We start from the raw sequence: 16,486 nt of genomic DNA on the forward strand, positions 1-16,486 counted from the left end.
CTCTGGTGCGACGTGGTGCTATCGCGTCAGGCCACTGGAAATTGACAACTGGGACCTTGAAGTTTGGCGCGACATGGTGAAATCATGGTAAGTCTTTGGAATGCCATTTTGGCCACCTCCACAACATGCCATAATTTTGGAGTCTCACTGGAATTTGACAATTATGATTTTACACTTCTTCGCAACGCGCCACAGGCCGAGATCACAGTTATTTTACGACTGAAACTTAAAATTACCATAACTTCTTAGCCAGTTATCGAATTAAGGCAAATCTTATATCATTGGAAAGCTAGTTTAATTTCCCACAACTTGGTGGGCTCTTAACTGAGAAATAATGAGTATTTTGGAAATTTTGTGTACAGATACTCATGTACTGAGATTTAATTTTTGCTAGAGAAATACGGGGTATTACAAAAATATTACATATAGGATAAGTAAAATACATGGGCATAAAACACTACAGACTAGAACTCCAACACGATGCGGTGGCAATCACAGTGACACACTGGAATAGGAAAATTGTGAAATGGCACACTAGTGCAAATAGGTGCTTATCACGATGGCACTTTAAAAAAGGATGAATTCCATTTTTGGGGTCACCGCAACGCGGTGCTGCTCGTATTGAGCTACTACTTTCACTAAAAGTGTCATAACTTCTCTTTCGAGTATCGAATTTAGGAAAAATTGGTATCGTTGGAAAGCTACTTGAATTTCCTACAACTTGGTGGGTCTTGATATGGAAAATTCTGAGTAGATCAAAATATATGCTCATTTGAAGTTGACTAAAGCAATATTTATATCAAAATTTCAATCGCTAAGGATTATTTTGATTCATCTAATAGCAGGGAGTTATTGAGACCTTAATGTACATCAAACTAACTCATAAAACTACCAAGGAACCATGATGTGCTATGCATGATCTTGAAACATGATGCTTACGTTGGCTTGGATTTTTGGGGTATTACAATATCTCCCCTTTGTGAACATTCGTCCTTGAATGAGACTGATTAAGCTGAAACCATTAAGGAACTGAGATTACATGCTGAATATACATGATGAAAACGTGATTGCATGACTGATCCTAAATCATAGGATATGCCTAAACTGGTTCTATGAATGCATGATTGACATGAGAATGATATGCAACTGAAACTGAGCATGGAAAAAGAGAAATTCTAAGAAGATTGTTACCTTAAGCTGAGTCTGAGTTTGCAGAGAAAAGATGTGGGTACTTGGTATGCATATATGCTTCTGTATCCCAAGTGGCTCTCTCAACGGAGTGTTTTCAACAAAGAACTTTGACTAGGGAAACTTCTTTGTTCCTTAGTCTACGAACTTGTCGATCAAGGATTTCGACTAAAATTTCTTCGTAAGAAAGATTGTTCTGAATATATACGCTTTCTAAGGGAACAGAAATTGTTGGGTCTCCAATACACTTCTTTATCAAAGATACATGGAATACTGGGTGCACCGATGCTATGGCTGCAGGCAACTCAAGTTCATAAGATACCTTCTAAAAATGGCTCAAAATCCTATAAGGGCCAACATATCGGGGACTGGGTTTCCCATTCTTACCAAACCTCTTCACTCCCTTCATGGGAGAGATTTTCAGATATACAAAATCACAAATCTCAAACTCAAAATCCTTCCTTTTGACATTTGGATAAGATTTCTGTCAGCTCTAGGCTTCCTTAAGCCTTTCCCTAATCAACTATACTTTCTCTAAAGCATCAAACACCAATTCAAGCCCTATCAAAGTAGTTTCTCCTGCTTCAAACCAACCAATCGAGGATCTATATCTCCTTCTATATAGAGCCACAAGTAAAGCCATATAAATACCGGAATGATAGTTGTTATTATACGCGAATTCAATCAAAGGCAAATGGTCATTCCAACTGCTCTTAAAGTCGACTACACATGCTCTCAACATATCCTCAAGGGCTTGAATAGTCATCTCTACTTGACCCTTTGTCTGAGGGGGAAAAGTTGTACTAAGGTGAACTTGGGTACCAAGATCCTTCTAAAAAGCTTTCTAAAAGTGAGAGGTAATTTGAGTACCTCTATCTAAAATGATGGGACTATGAAATATCGAGAAACCTAACCAAATCTCTAATATAGAGCTTGGCATAGTCCTTGGCTAAATAAGAAGAATGGACTGGCAAGAAATGGGTTGATTTGGTCATCCTGTATTCAATGACACAAATCAAATTATGCTGCTAACGAGTACGAGGCTAACCTATCACAAAATCCATGTTCACTACCTCCCACTTTCAAGTGGGAATACTGAACTCCTGCATAGACCCACTAGGCTTCTGATGCTCAATTTTAACCTACTGATAAGTGGAGCACTTTTCCATAAACTCTATAATATCACTCTTCATCCCACTCCATAAATAGATTTATCACAGATCACGGTACATCTTCGTGGCCCCAGGATGAATAGAGTAGCATGCACGATGCATATCTGCAAGAATTTGCTGTCTCAACTCATCAACATACGGCACACACAATCTACCCTGGCAACACAATACCTCATAACCTCCTTCGGAGAAAACCTCTACTTCTGATCTCTAACTAACTCCTTCAGCTTTACTAGAAAAGGATCCCTATCTTGCTTTTCTTTCACTTTGGTAACCAAAGAAGATTTTAAACTATTCTGAACCCAAACACTACCTTTAGCTGAATCAACCAAACGAACACCTAATCTAGCAAGCTTATGAACTTCTTTAACTAACTTTTTCTTATCACACTCAACATGAACAACACTACCCATAGACAATCTACTTAGAGCATATGCCACTATATTGGCTTTTCCCGGATGATCCAAAACACTCATATCATAATCTTTTAGCAACTCTAACCATCTTCTCTAATGCATATTAAAATCTTTCTGCAAAAACACATACCGCAAGATTTTGTGATCTGTGAACACATCAACATGTACCCCATACAAATAGTGACTCTAAATCTTTAAGGCAAACACAACAGCTACTAACTCAAGATCAAGGGTGGGATGATTCTTTTTATGGGGCTTAAGTTGTCTAAAGGAATAGGCCATAACTTTACTTCTCTGTATCAAAACACATCCCAACCTAACTCTGAAAGCATCATAGTTTACAATAAACCTATCTGAACCATCTGGCAATGTCCAAATTGGGGATATAGTTAGTCGAGTCTTCAACACCTGAAAACACTTCTCACAAGAATCTGACAACTGAAACTTAACTTTCTTCTGAGTCAACCTAGACAAGGGGGATACAATAGAAAAAATCCTTTAACAAACCATCGGTAATAGCCATCCAAACCCAAGAAACTCCTCATATCTCATAGAGATATGGGTCTAGGCTAGTTTCTCACCACCTTGGTCTTTTGAGGATTGACTCTAACGCCACACCAGAAATAATATGGCCAACGAAAGCTATTAATCTTAGCTAAAATTCGCACTTACTGAATTTAGAAAACAACTGATGGGCTCTAAGAGTTTGTAATACTATTCTGAGATAGTCTGTATGATCATTTTTACTATGGGAGTAGAGAAGAATGTCATCAATGAAGAATATAACAAACATGTCTAAATATTGCTTAAACACTCGGTTCATCAAGTCCATGAAGGTTGTTGAGCATTCGTGAATCCAAAGGACATGACTAGAAACTCGAAGTGACCATACCGAGTTTTGAAAGTTATTTTTAAGATGTCATATTCTCTGACTCTGAGTTGATGATAACCGATCTAAAGTCTATCGTAGAAAAATAACTGGTCCCTGAAGTTGGTCAAACAAGTCATCGATCCTGGGAAGTGGATACTTATTTTTTATTGTGACTTTGTTCAACTAATGGTAGTCAAGACATATTCTGAGAGAACCATTTTTCTTATGTATGAGCAAAACTGGTGTACCCTATGGGAAGATGTTAGGCTTGATGAATCCATTATCTAGGAGATCTTTCAACTATTCTTTCAACTCTTTGAGTTTGGATGGAGCCATTCTAGTTGGAGGAATAGAGATAGGCTGAGTATCTGGAAGAAGGTCTATTCCAAAGTCAATTTCCCTTTTGGAAGGAACTCTAGGAAGAACTTCAGGGACACATCTGGAAATTCCCTTACTACTAAAATTGACTCAAGATTTGGAGTCTAAGAATTAGAGTCCTTGACTCGGATAAGATGATAAATACAACCCTTGGATAACATTTTCCTTGCCCTAAGGTATGAAACAAGTTGACCTCTAAGAGCTGTAGTACTATCCCTCTATTCAAGGACTAGTTCATTTGGAAACTAAAAATAAATTACTCCATTTCTACAATTAATTGAAGCATAGAATGAGTGGAGTCAATCCATGCTAAGAATGACATCAAAATCTGTCATCTCCAACTCCACAAAATCAGTTAAAGTAACTTTCTGAGACATTGTAATCGGAAAGTTCCTGTATACCCATCGGGCTACAATAGAGACACCTACTAGGTAGATACTAAAAAGGGCTCTGCTAAGATTTTAGGATTGACTCTTAAGTTAATGGCTATATAAGGGGTTACAAAACAAAGAGAAGCTCTGGGGTCTAATAAAGCATAGACATGTAAATAAAAGACTTGGAACATACCATTGACCATATCAGGAAATTTTTCCTAATCCTATCAGGACTGAAGGGCATACAATCGATTTAGATGCTGACTAATGGTAGTATTGGAAGCGGCACCTTACTGAGTCGAGCGATCGAACAAAACTGGGGGACGACTGGACTAACCCTGTTGACCACTCTTTAGTCAATCCCTAACTTTGTGGCCTGGCTTGCCAAACCTAAACATACATCACTACGGCTCTACAAATACTTTAATGGTTTTTACCATATTTCTAACAAAGAGAATTCATACGACTACTGTTAACACCGCCATGGGACTTAGAGCCTGGCACTCTATGCCTACTATTATTTCTTAATTTGGGTACTAGGGCACTAACTAGGATGAAGCTGGGACCAAAGATTTCTAACAAAACTGAGGACGATTTCCACCTTCTGACCTTGACTGATTGAAATTAAAGCTACCTATTCTAGCCCTTTTATTCTCCCTCTCTCTCTTCCTAGTCTTTTACTCCTTAATCAGTTGAGCATGGACCATAAGCCTAGACAAGTCTATGTCCTTAATCAAAATTGTAGTTCTACACTCTTTGACCACACTGTCGGATACACTAGACATGAACTTACTAATCTTAAACTTGATATCAGCTACCACATAAGGAGCATACCTAGCTAACTTAGTAAACTTCAGGGAATACTCCGTCATACTCATGTTGCCCTATCCTAAGTTAATAAATTCTAACACCTTATCCTCTCTCAACTCCAAAAGAAAGAACCTATCTAAGAAGGAAGTAGCAAAATCTTCCCATTCTATAGGCCCTGTATGTGAACCTCTATCTACCTTTCACTGCTTAAACCATGTATGAGCCACATCTTGAAATTGATAGGTAGCTAACTCAGCACTCTCACTAGTAGTTACCCCTATAATATCTATTACCTTCTGGACCATGTCTAAGAATTCATGTGGATCCTCTTCAGATTTGAATCCTAAAAATAGAGGAGGATTCATTCGGGTAAAGTTTTAAATTTGAGTTGTTGCAGTATTGGCTACTAGGTTGGCTGGAATAGCGGTTGGCTGAGTATTTTGATCCTCTAAAGAGTGATATATAGTAGTGAATATAGCTCTAAACTTTGCATGAGAAACATTCTTATCCAGGGGATCTTTCTGAATGGGCGGAGGTGCTGGCTGGTTTATGTTTCTTCTTTATTTATCTTTCTAGGAGGCATGTTCTATAAACGTAAGGAAGAATTGATTAGATAGAGAGTTAACATGAGATAATGCTCAATCACACGACATGAACATTGAAAGAAGGGAAACTTTTCCTAAAATACCTCATAGCCTTTTGTCCATAAGTATGGCATGCTTTACACCTATGCACAAAACTCTACTTGATGTGCCTTTTAGAATTCCTAGGAAACTCTAAAACCTTAGGCTCTGATATTAAGTTTGTAACAACCCGAGAGTACACCCTAGGTGCCATATAGTGCTTACAATCCCGAGGGACCATAAGCTAACCCATGAGCGTGTACCTATTGTGAGCACTAAATAATATAATATCATATGCGAAAGAACAACTGATAAGCCATAAGGTTTTACATAATAAATTTGATAAAATCTATATTAAAAAAAGATAATATTGATAAAACATATGACAATGACAACTGAAATCTGAGAACTGACTAAATGTCTCAAATATCTAAAATCCTTTAAACTAATAGAATGAGAGTTGATGGGATAGGCCCTAACTAACTTCAACTAACTAATGAACTAAAAGAATGAAAGTAAATATAATTCTTCCTCAAAATATGAGGACTCGCTACTACTACAACTGATAATCTGGAAGGTCTAAGTGTGATCGGGGAATTGAGCATCCAAACCTATGATATGATATATCATAGCACAAGAAAAGAGTATGTGATCAGTACTTTGATTGTAATTGTATGCTTAATGAGGTAGGATTATATGCATGGATTCATGAACATAAGTAATAACTGACAGAATAAGTAATATAAAATACTGAATAGAATGCATAAAATTCATAAGCACTGGAGATGCGTGAAATCTGATAAATACTGAGGATGCATGAAATCTATAAATACAAAGGATGCATGAAATCTGTAAATATTGACGATGCATGACCAAGCATATAACATGTTTTAAGTATAATCTGTAAATACTAAAGTACTGAAATCTGTAAAGAGACCCATGAATGAACACTTAACATACCTGGGTTATTGAATTCGTGAGAATTGATGGTAAATTCTTGAGATTTGAACTTGAATTTTGAAGGATAGGGTTTCTTTTCTTGAAAGGGGATTAGTTTAATTTGAGAGAACTGTGAAATAATGAGCAAATAATGCTCTATTGGGACTTAAATCCTGTGTTTGGATGGATTTGGGGCTTTGGGTAATGACCAAATGGACCCTAGAAAAATTAAATTGCAGACTGAAAATCCCAATTTTGCTCACCACCGTGACGCTGTACAATTGCATCGGGCCACTGGAAAAAAGGACAATCCCTATTTTCTCCATCAGCGTGATGCAGTGCTATCGCGTTGCGCCTCTGGAAATAAATGATTGTGGACTAGAACTTTTGTGCGATATGGTGGAAATCATAGTGACACACTGGAAAAGGACAATTGTGAAATGGAATACTATAGAGACGCGGTGGTTATCACGATGGCACACTGAAAAAGGATGAACGCTATTTTTTGGGTCTCTATGATGCGTTGCTGCTCGTATTGAGCTACTACTTTTACTAAAAGTGTCATAACTTCTCTCTCGAGTATTGGATTTTGGCAAAATTGGTATTGTTGGAAAGCTACTTCAATTTTTACAACTTGGTGGGTCTTGAGCTGTAAATTTCTTAGTGGAGAAAAAGATATGCTCGTTTGAAGTTGACTAAAGCAATATTCTTATCAAAATTTCAATCAGTAAGGATTATTTTGATTCGTCTAATAGCTGGGAGTTATTGAGACCTTAATGTACATCAAAATAACTCATAAAAATACCAAGGAACCATAATGTACTATGCATGAGCTTGAAACATGACGCTAACATTGGTTTGGATTTTTGGGGTATTACAGTTTTCCAATATTCTTTGCTAGGATTTGCCATGTATCTGCTAACTACACTAATAGCATATGATAAATTTGGTCGAGAACACACCATCGCATACATAAGAGATCATATGGCACTAGAGTATAAAACTCAAGACATATAATCATACTCATCATCTGTGTTTGGAGATAAAGTGGCTGAGAGTTTGAAGTGAGCTGCCACTGGAGTACTGATAGGCTTGGCATTTTGCATATTGAACCTATGAAGAACTTTCTCAATATACTATTTTTGACTCAATTATAACTATCGCTTCACTCTATCCCTCATAATTTCCATGCCAAGAATCTTCTTTGCTACTCCTAAATCATTCATCTCAAACTCCTTGCTGAGTTGGGCTTTGACTTTTATTATCTCTCTCATATCCTTTACTATAATCAACATATAATCAACATACAAGAGAAGATACACGAACTGACTATCACTTACCTCCTTGAAGTAGACACAACTATCATAATAACTTCTCCAAAATATATGAGATGTCATAAAAGAGTCAAACTTATTATATCACTGTCTAGGCGACTGTTTTAAGCCATAAAGAGACTTTTTTAGAAAGCATACATAGTCCTCCATTCCTAAAACTACAAAGCCCTCTAGTTGCTACACATATATGTCCTCCTCAATATCTCCATGTAAGAATGCAAATTTGACATCCAAATGCTCAAGGTCAAGATTATGCCTGGCCACAATACCAAGTAAGGCTCGAATCAAACTATGCTTTAAAACTTGAGAAAACACATCTATGAAGTCAACACCTAGAACTTGACTATAGCCTTTAGCAATTAGTCTTTCTTTGTACCTAACATCTTAACTCTCGATGTTCCTTCTTTCTTTTTAAATACCTACTTGCATCAGACAACTTTCTTATCTTTAGGCAGTCTCACCAGATCCCATGTACCATTCTTGTGAAGTGATTCCATCTCCTCCTACATAGCAATCATCCATTGCCCGAAATCATCACAACTAACTGCCTCTAAGTAAGAAGAAGTATCTTTACCGGAATCAATACCTTCTGCTACATTTAATGCACAATCAACCAGATCAGCTTCAACATACTTTTGAGAAGGTCTAATATCTCTTCTAGGCCTATCTTTAGCAATAAAATATTATGGCATCACTAGTGGTGAAGAACAAATAGTACTACACAATATCTTCGGGCTAGACTAAGATGTAGGCACTTGTGTAGACTCTGCTCCAATTTGCAATTCAATGTGGGTACTTGAATTTTGCTGATTTATGTCACTAAGCTCATATGGGGGTGAAGCACTAGATTCAGAAGAAGCCTGAAGCATGGTATTTTCATCAAACTCAACATCTCTACTAATTATGACCTTTTTGTTTTTTGGACACCAAAGCATATAACCTTTAACATCAGGCTTATAACCCATAAATAATCACTTTACAGATCTAGGTTCCAAATTTCCATTATCAACATGAGCATAGGCAGGACATCCAAATATCCTTAAATAAGAATAACTAGCAGGAGTACCAGACCATACCTCTTGTGGAGTCCTTTTATCAATCGCAACTGACGGAGAGTGGTTAATAAGAAAACAAGCTATGAAATAAGCTTTGACCCAAAAAGACTTAGGTAAACCAGTATTAGAGAGCATACAACACACCTTCTCTATTATAGTCTTGTTCATTCATTCGGCCATACCATTCTGCTTCGGAGTATGATAAACTATCAAGTGCCTCGCATTTCCTTCTGACTTGCACAGAGCATTAAATTCATTAGAACAGAACCCTAAACCATTATTAGTCCGAAGGCATTTTAACTGCTTCCCTATTTTCTTTTCAATCATAGTCTTCCACTCTTTAAAAGTAGGCAAGACATCATTCTTTTGTTTTAGAAAGAACACCCAAACTTTCCTGAAATAGTTATCAATAATAGTCAACAAGTAATTCACACCTCCTCTAGAAGGTACTCTAGAAGGACCTTAGAGATCAGAATGAATATAATCAAGTGTGCCTTTAGTTGAGTGGATGCCTTTAGTGAATCTAAATTTTTTCTACTTCCCAAAAATACAGTGCCCACAGAACTCTAATTTTGTAATCTTCGGCGATCAAGAATTCCTCTCCTGCTTAGTTTAGCCATCCCATTTTCACTTATACGCCCCACGCACATATGCCAAAGTTTAGCAACATTATTTTCTGATAGAGAGGAGGTAGAAATAGCTGCATCACCTGTAACCATTGATCCTTGCAAGACATACAAATTTATAGTCTTTGTCTATCCCTTCATCACAACAAGAGCGCCTTTAGTAACCTTTAGGACTCCATCTTCACTAGTGTACCTATATCCGTTCGAATCAAGGGTACTCAAGGAAATAAGATTTCTCTTCTATGACATACCGTACATCACTAAGTGTCCTCACAACCCCATTAAAAATTTTAATTCTGATTGTTCCAATACAAGCTATCTTATAAGATGTGTTATTTCCCATCAAAATAGCACCTTTAGAGACTGTTTCATTTGTTGTAAACCAATCCCAATTGCAACACAGATAAAAGGTACAAGCTGAATCAAGAATCCAATCCTCATAGGGTTTGGAGTTTACATCATAAACTACCAAGAGTTCCCTATCACTACCGCCATCTTCAACAAAACTGGCTTTATCGAACTTCTTTGGTTGGTGTCCCTTCGGTTTTGGAGCTTTCCTTTTCTCTCTATTCTGTTACTTAAACACTCGGGTTTGATATGGCCCTTCTTCTTTTAGTAATTCCAGGTTTTGTTTTTGTTTCTAGATTTCAACCTATTCCTATCATCACCACTAAAATTCCTCTCACAAGCCCTTCCTCGAATAATAAGACCATCTCCTTGAGTCTTCGACCCATTCACAAGATGCCTTATTTTCTTCTTTAAGAACAACATATCATAGAATTAATCTATGGTTAGGGTATCATGACTATATAAAATTGTATCCCTAAAGGACGTGTATGATGTAAGCAGCGAACACAACAAAATCAACCCTAAATATTCCTCACCATACGTAACCTCCAAAGTCTCTAAATCAGAGATGATTTCCTTAAAGACAGATAGGTGATCCTCCAAGGAAACACCCTCAGATATGCGATAGGAAGAAAGCCGTTGTTTAAGATACAACTTACTTATTAGGCTTCTCGTCATACCCAATAATTCCAGTTTCAACTACAACGCAACGGCAGTGGTCTCCTTCAATACATCCTGTAGAATCTGATTGGATAAATGGAGGTGGATCTAAGATAGAGCCTTCCAATCATGCCACGACCTGAGCTGAGGCCCTAGCAGCAATTAGCATCCCGAACCACGAAGGTTCGAGACATCTTCTAACTAGCAATCATATGCATAATTCATATATTTATAAAGAAGTGCATTAAACATAATAAAATAGAAACATGGTCAATCTCTTAATCCAACTAAACAACACAAAATTTAGTTCGTAACATTCAAAAACATATGACACCAGTTTGTGAAATCTATAACAATATAAGAATCAACATCTGTTTAAAAATTAGTACTAGGCCCCCAGTCGGACCATGAAAAAAAACAAAATAATATTATCTTTTAATCCAGGACTTCTAGAATATGGGAGTCTCACCAAATACTTATCTCGAACACACCAATAACGCCATAAGTCTGGTACCCCGGATGCTACACAGTGCTCATAATCTCAAAGGACCATAAGCTAACCCATGACTGGTACCTGCTATAATAACTGAGTAATAATATTGTATAATGCAGAATAATGGGCTGAAATGCCATAAGGTTCAAAGATGTAAGACTGATAAAGTGAAATGATAAAATCTGATAAAATATCAAAATTTGAAATACTGAATCTTGTCTGAACATCTAGTCTGGAAAGCCTCTAATTGAACTGTTTGAATAAGGAGTTGATGGGATAATCCCCCAACTAACTCCATCTACTAAAATGTTAAATCTAATGAGATAATGAAATAAAAGAATATCCTTAAATGATGAGGACTCACTGCTAGTCTGTCTGCTGAAAGTCTAATCTGATAAGAATGCTCTGGGGCCCGTATGTCTGAACCTATAGTATAAAACACCATAGCACAAAAGAAAAGTATATGTCAGTACGTATGAATGTATTGGTATGCAAAGTGAGGTAAGGCTGAATGCATGGTTTCATATGCATGAACAATAATAACTGAATAACACCAGTATAACTAAATGAGAGTACAAGTATAAATATATGAATTGTAACTGAAATCGAGATAATACTGAATACTAAGCCTGAATACTGATTAACTAATGTAATTGATAACTGATTTATTGTTTAATGAGTGACTGTGTCTGGCAGTCCTGATTTTAATGGAACTAGCTAAGTTCCGTATAGAGCTGAGTGACTGTATCTGATAGTTCAAAAATATATAGAACTATCAGAGTTCTTTACTAATGAATGAGACTAAGATTATGGGAGGTAATCATCTAACTGATATACCCCTTTTTCTAAATAGATTTAGGGTCCAACCTGTAACTTAGTTGGAAGGATGTCAGTACAGTGCCATGGGTAAAGACACTAAATAGATACCCTCATCTAGAAGGTACTTAAATGAGAACGGTGGGACCCTCAACTGATAGGTTAAGCCACCTCATCAACCCTCATTTAGAGGGTTTTAAATTCTTAACCTACATTAGCTACGCATTTTTAGAATGTAAGGACTGCTTCTGAGGATCAAACCCTCTACTAACAGGTGAGTCCCCATCCTTGGGTTCACTCGATGCCGAATCCTACCCCCAACTGAATAACCACTAGACTAATTTTCTATTTTATACAAGGCATGACTAAGCTGTTACTGATTGTACTAATTTACTGAGTTGAATTGAGTTTACTGAGTTTTCATGAGTTCTATAACTAAACTAGAGTACTACTGATTGTGACATAATTGAGACTGTTCTGTAACTGACACTGTCTATAGGCACATAACTAAATTATCGGGTATTAAATACCCCCAGGACTCGATAGCATGATAGTAATAAGACATGATAATTCTTGAATACTTGACAATAGTCAACAACTCACAATACAATCTATGAGGCATTTCATCAATCACTTGAAAGTTAAGAACTTGCACATGATTAGGAATACATGCTAACACATCATAATTTCATTAAACCAATCTCTTGAGCATTCCAGCAAACACATACAAGGTATAGCTTTAGCATGGAGGACATTATAAACATGTGGGTGTAGCATAAGTTCATCATTTAGACCACCAAAGGATCATAAAAGTACCATAATCTCAATTTAGCATTTTTTTTCAAACACATTGTAGGCGTAGTTTTATACTTGGGCATGAACAGAAATGCTAATAAATCATGACTTAATAATTCAAGGGTTTCCATATAAAAGAATCAAAATTCAACTTACATGTTATCATAAAATCAAGAAATACATAAAGATTCAACTTGGAACACATACCACAATATCAACATGATTACAATTCATGCTTTTAAAAGAAGTTTCTTGAACTCCAAGGGTGGAAGGGACCCTTGGATGAACACTTTATATACCTTATTGCTTGAATTTGGAAAGATTGATGGTGAAATCTGTTGAATTTGATTCTTGAATTGATAGCCCTAGGGTTTTATTCTTAAGGATTTAATAAATAATGATTGTATTATGCCTCTAAAGGGGCAAAATTTCATGTTATGGGGGATGAAGGGTGTGGGAAAAAGACCTAATTACCCCTTGAGATGTGTTTTTGAAATGACTGAAAACTGGGTTACCGACGCGCAGGTTGACATGGTACGTTGATGGCATCGATGCGATATCTAATGGCATCGTGGCAAGATTATATTAGTCTGTTGGAATTGCATGCTAATAGCTGGAGAAAATAATAACCAATGCGATAGTCGACACGGCGTGCTAAGATCGCATTGGTTCACTATTTTGGGATTTCAAACATGGTCTAAACGAGGTTCAAAAAATTTAAAACTCATTTGGAAACACCTATTAACCCTCCTGATCATGAATTTACTAAAATATCAATATTTAACTGACGTATAGGTCACAAAATGAGATTACCAACTTTTGAAGGCCAAAAATAAACTAAGTTTGAATACTTAGCTAGAATTTTCTAAGTCTGAGACCCCTTAACAAGCTTAAAGGACTAAAGTAAGCTAGAAATTTTGCAGGGTCTTATAATATCTCCCCCTTGGGAACATTCATTCTTAAATGAGACTGACTGAACTGAGAGTACTGGTAGGCTAACCTACTTATGGACATGAACAACTGGAACATGATTATAGGACTAATATTACCGATATATTGAATATCACACTAAACATGCATATCTGATGAATGAGTACATGACTGGGATTTCTCATAAGCTAAGTTTCTTATACTGAACATACATATCTGATACATAGATACATGACTGAACTGACTCATGAACATATGACTGAACATACAGTGGTAAATGATACCAGTTTGTAATAGAAATTTGAGCATGAAATTGAATAAGCTTAAGGAAAACCATTACCTTGGGCTGAGTATAGATTAGCGGAGAAGAGGTGAGGATACTTAGTCCGCTTGTGTGCTTCTTCTTCCTAAGTAGCTCCCTCAATGGTCTAATTCTGCCAAAGAACTTTGACTAGAGAGACTTCTTTGTTCCTCAGTTTGTGAATCTGATAGTCAAGGATTTTGACTGGGATCTCTTCGAAAGAGAAGTTGTTTTGAATATCTAAGCCCTCTGTAGGGACTACGACTACAGATCACCCATACACTTCTTAAGAAAGGAGACGGGAAATACTGGATGAAATGAAGATAGATTTAAAGGCAATTCGAGCTCATAAGCTACTTTGTTGAAACGACTGAGAATTTTGAAGGGACTAACATATCGAAGACTGAGCTTTGCCTTTTTGCCGAACCTCTTCACACCTTTCATAGAAGAGATTTTCAAATATACATAATCACCAGTATCAAACTCGAGATCCTTTCTGTGTACATCTACGTACAATATTGTCGGCTCTTAGCTGTCTTAAGTCTCTCTCTAATCAACTAAACTTTCTCTAAGGTATCAAATACCAAGTCAGGCCCTACCACTACAGTCTCACCCACTTCAAACCAATTAGTGGGAGATCTACACCTTCTCTCATAAAGTACTTCAGATAAAGCCATCTTAGTGCTAGAATGATAGTTTTTGTTGTATGCAAACTCAATCAAAGGCAAGTGGTCATCCCAACTACCTTTAAAATCTATCGCACACGCTCGCAGCATATCCCCAAAGTTTGAATGATCCTTTCTACTTGACCATCTGTTTGAGGGTGAAAAGATGTACTAAGGTAAACTTAGGTACCAAGACCCTTTTGGAATGCTTTCCAAAAATGAGAGGTGAACTGGGTACCTCTATCTGAGACGATGGAAAATGAAACACCGTGTAATCTGACCAACTCTCTAATGTAGAGTTTGGCATAATCCTTGACTAAATGAAAGGTATGGATTGGAACAAAATGAGTTGATTTGGTCATCCTATCTATAATGACCCCAACTGAATCATGTTGATGATGAGTACAAGGAAAACCTGTCACAAAGTCCATGTTCACTTGTTCCCACTTCCAAGTAGGATTATTGAACTCCTGCATGGACCCACTTGGCTTCTGATGCTTAATCTTAACCTGTTGACATATTGAGCACTTAGCCACAAATTTTACAATGTATCTCTTCATCCCACTCCACCAATAGATCTTCTACAAATTGCAGTATATCTTAGTTTTCCCTGGATGAATGGAGTAACGCGCACCAAGCTCCTCTACAAGAATTCACTGTCTCAAGTCATCAACACCTAGCATACATAGACAACCCTAAGAAAATAAAACACCATCTTTCCCTTGGGAGAAAACCTCCACCTTCAGATCTCTGACTAACTTTTTCAACTTGACTAAACTAGGATCTCTATCCTGCTTTTCCTTTACTTTGGAAGATAAAGATGATTCTAAATTGTTCTGAATCCACACACTACACTCTGCTAAATCGACTAAGCATACACCTAGTCGGTAAAGCTGATGAACTCCCTGAACTAACTTCTTCTTACTATCCTCAACATGAGCAACACTACCCATAGACAGTCTATTGAGAGCATCAGCCACTACATTGGCCTTGCCTGAGTGATATAAAATACTCATATCATAGTATTTCAACAACTCCAACCACCTTCTCTGACGGAGGTTTAAGTATTTTTGAGAAAACACATGCTGAAGGCTTTTGTGATCTGTGAACACATCTATATGCACCCCATATAAGTAGTGCCTCCAAATCTTTAAGGCAAACACTACTGCTGCTAACTCGAGATCATGAGTCAGATAATTCTTCTCATGGGGTTTAAGCTGTCTAGAGACGTAGGTTATGACCTTACCATGCTGCATGAGGACACAATCTAAACCTACTCTGAATGCATCACAGTATACCATAAACCCATTTGAAAATATGGAATAGTCAAAACTAGAACTGAGGTGAGTCAAATCTTCAACTCTTGAAAACTCTTCTTACATGAATTTGACTACTGAAATTTAACTTTCTTCTGAGTCAATCTAGACATAGGTATGCAATAGAAAAAAATCCCTCAACAAACCATTTGTAATAGCCAACTAAACCCAAGAAACTCCTGATATCTGATGGAGAGATAGTTTTGGGTAGTTTCTCACTGCTTTAGTCTTTTGGGGATCAACTCTAATGCCATCACCAGAAACTATATGGCTAAGGAATGCTACTAAACTTAGCTAAAATTTGCACTTACTAAATTTGGCGAATAATTGATGATTTTTGAGAGTCTGCAATACTATTCTAAGATGGTCTGTATGA

This window comes from Capsicum annuum, chromosome 12 (assembly GCF_002878395.1).
Source record: "Capsicum annuum cultivar UCD-10X-F1 chromosome 12, UCD10Xv1.1, whole genome shotgun sequence".
Classification (NCBI taxonomy): Eukaryota; Viridiplantae; Streptophyta; class Magnoliopsida; order Solanales; family Solanaceae; genus Capsicum; species Capsicum annuum.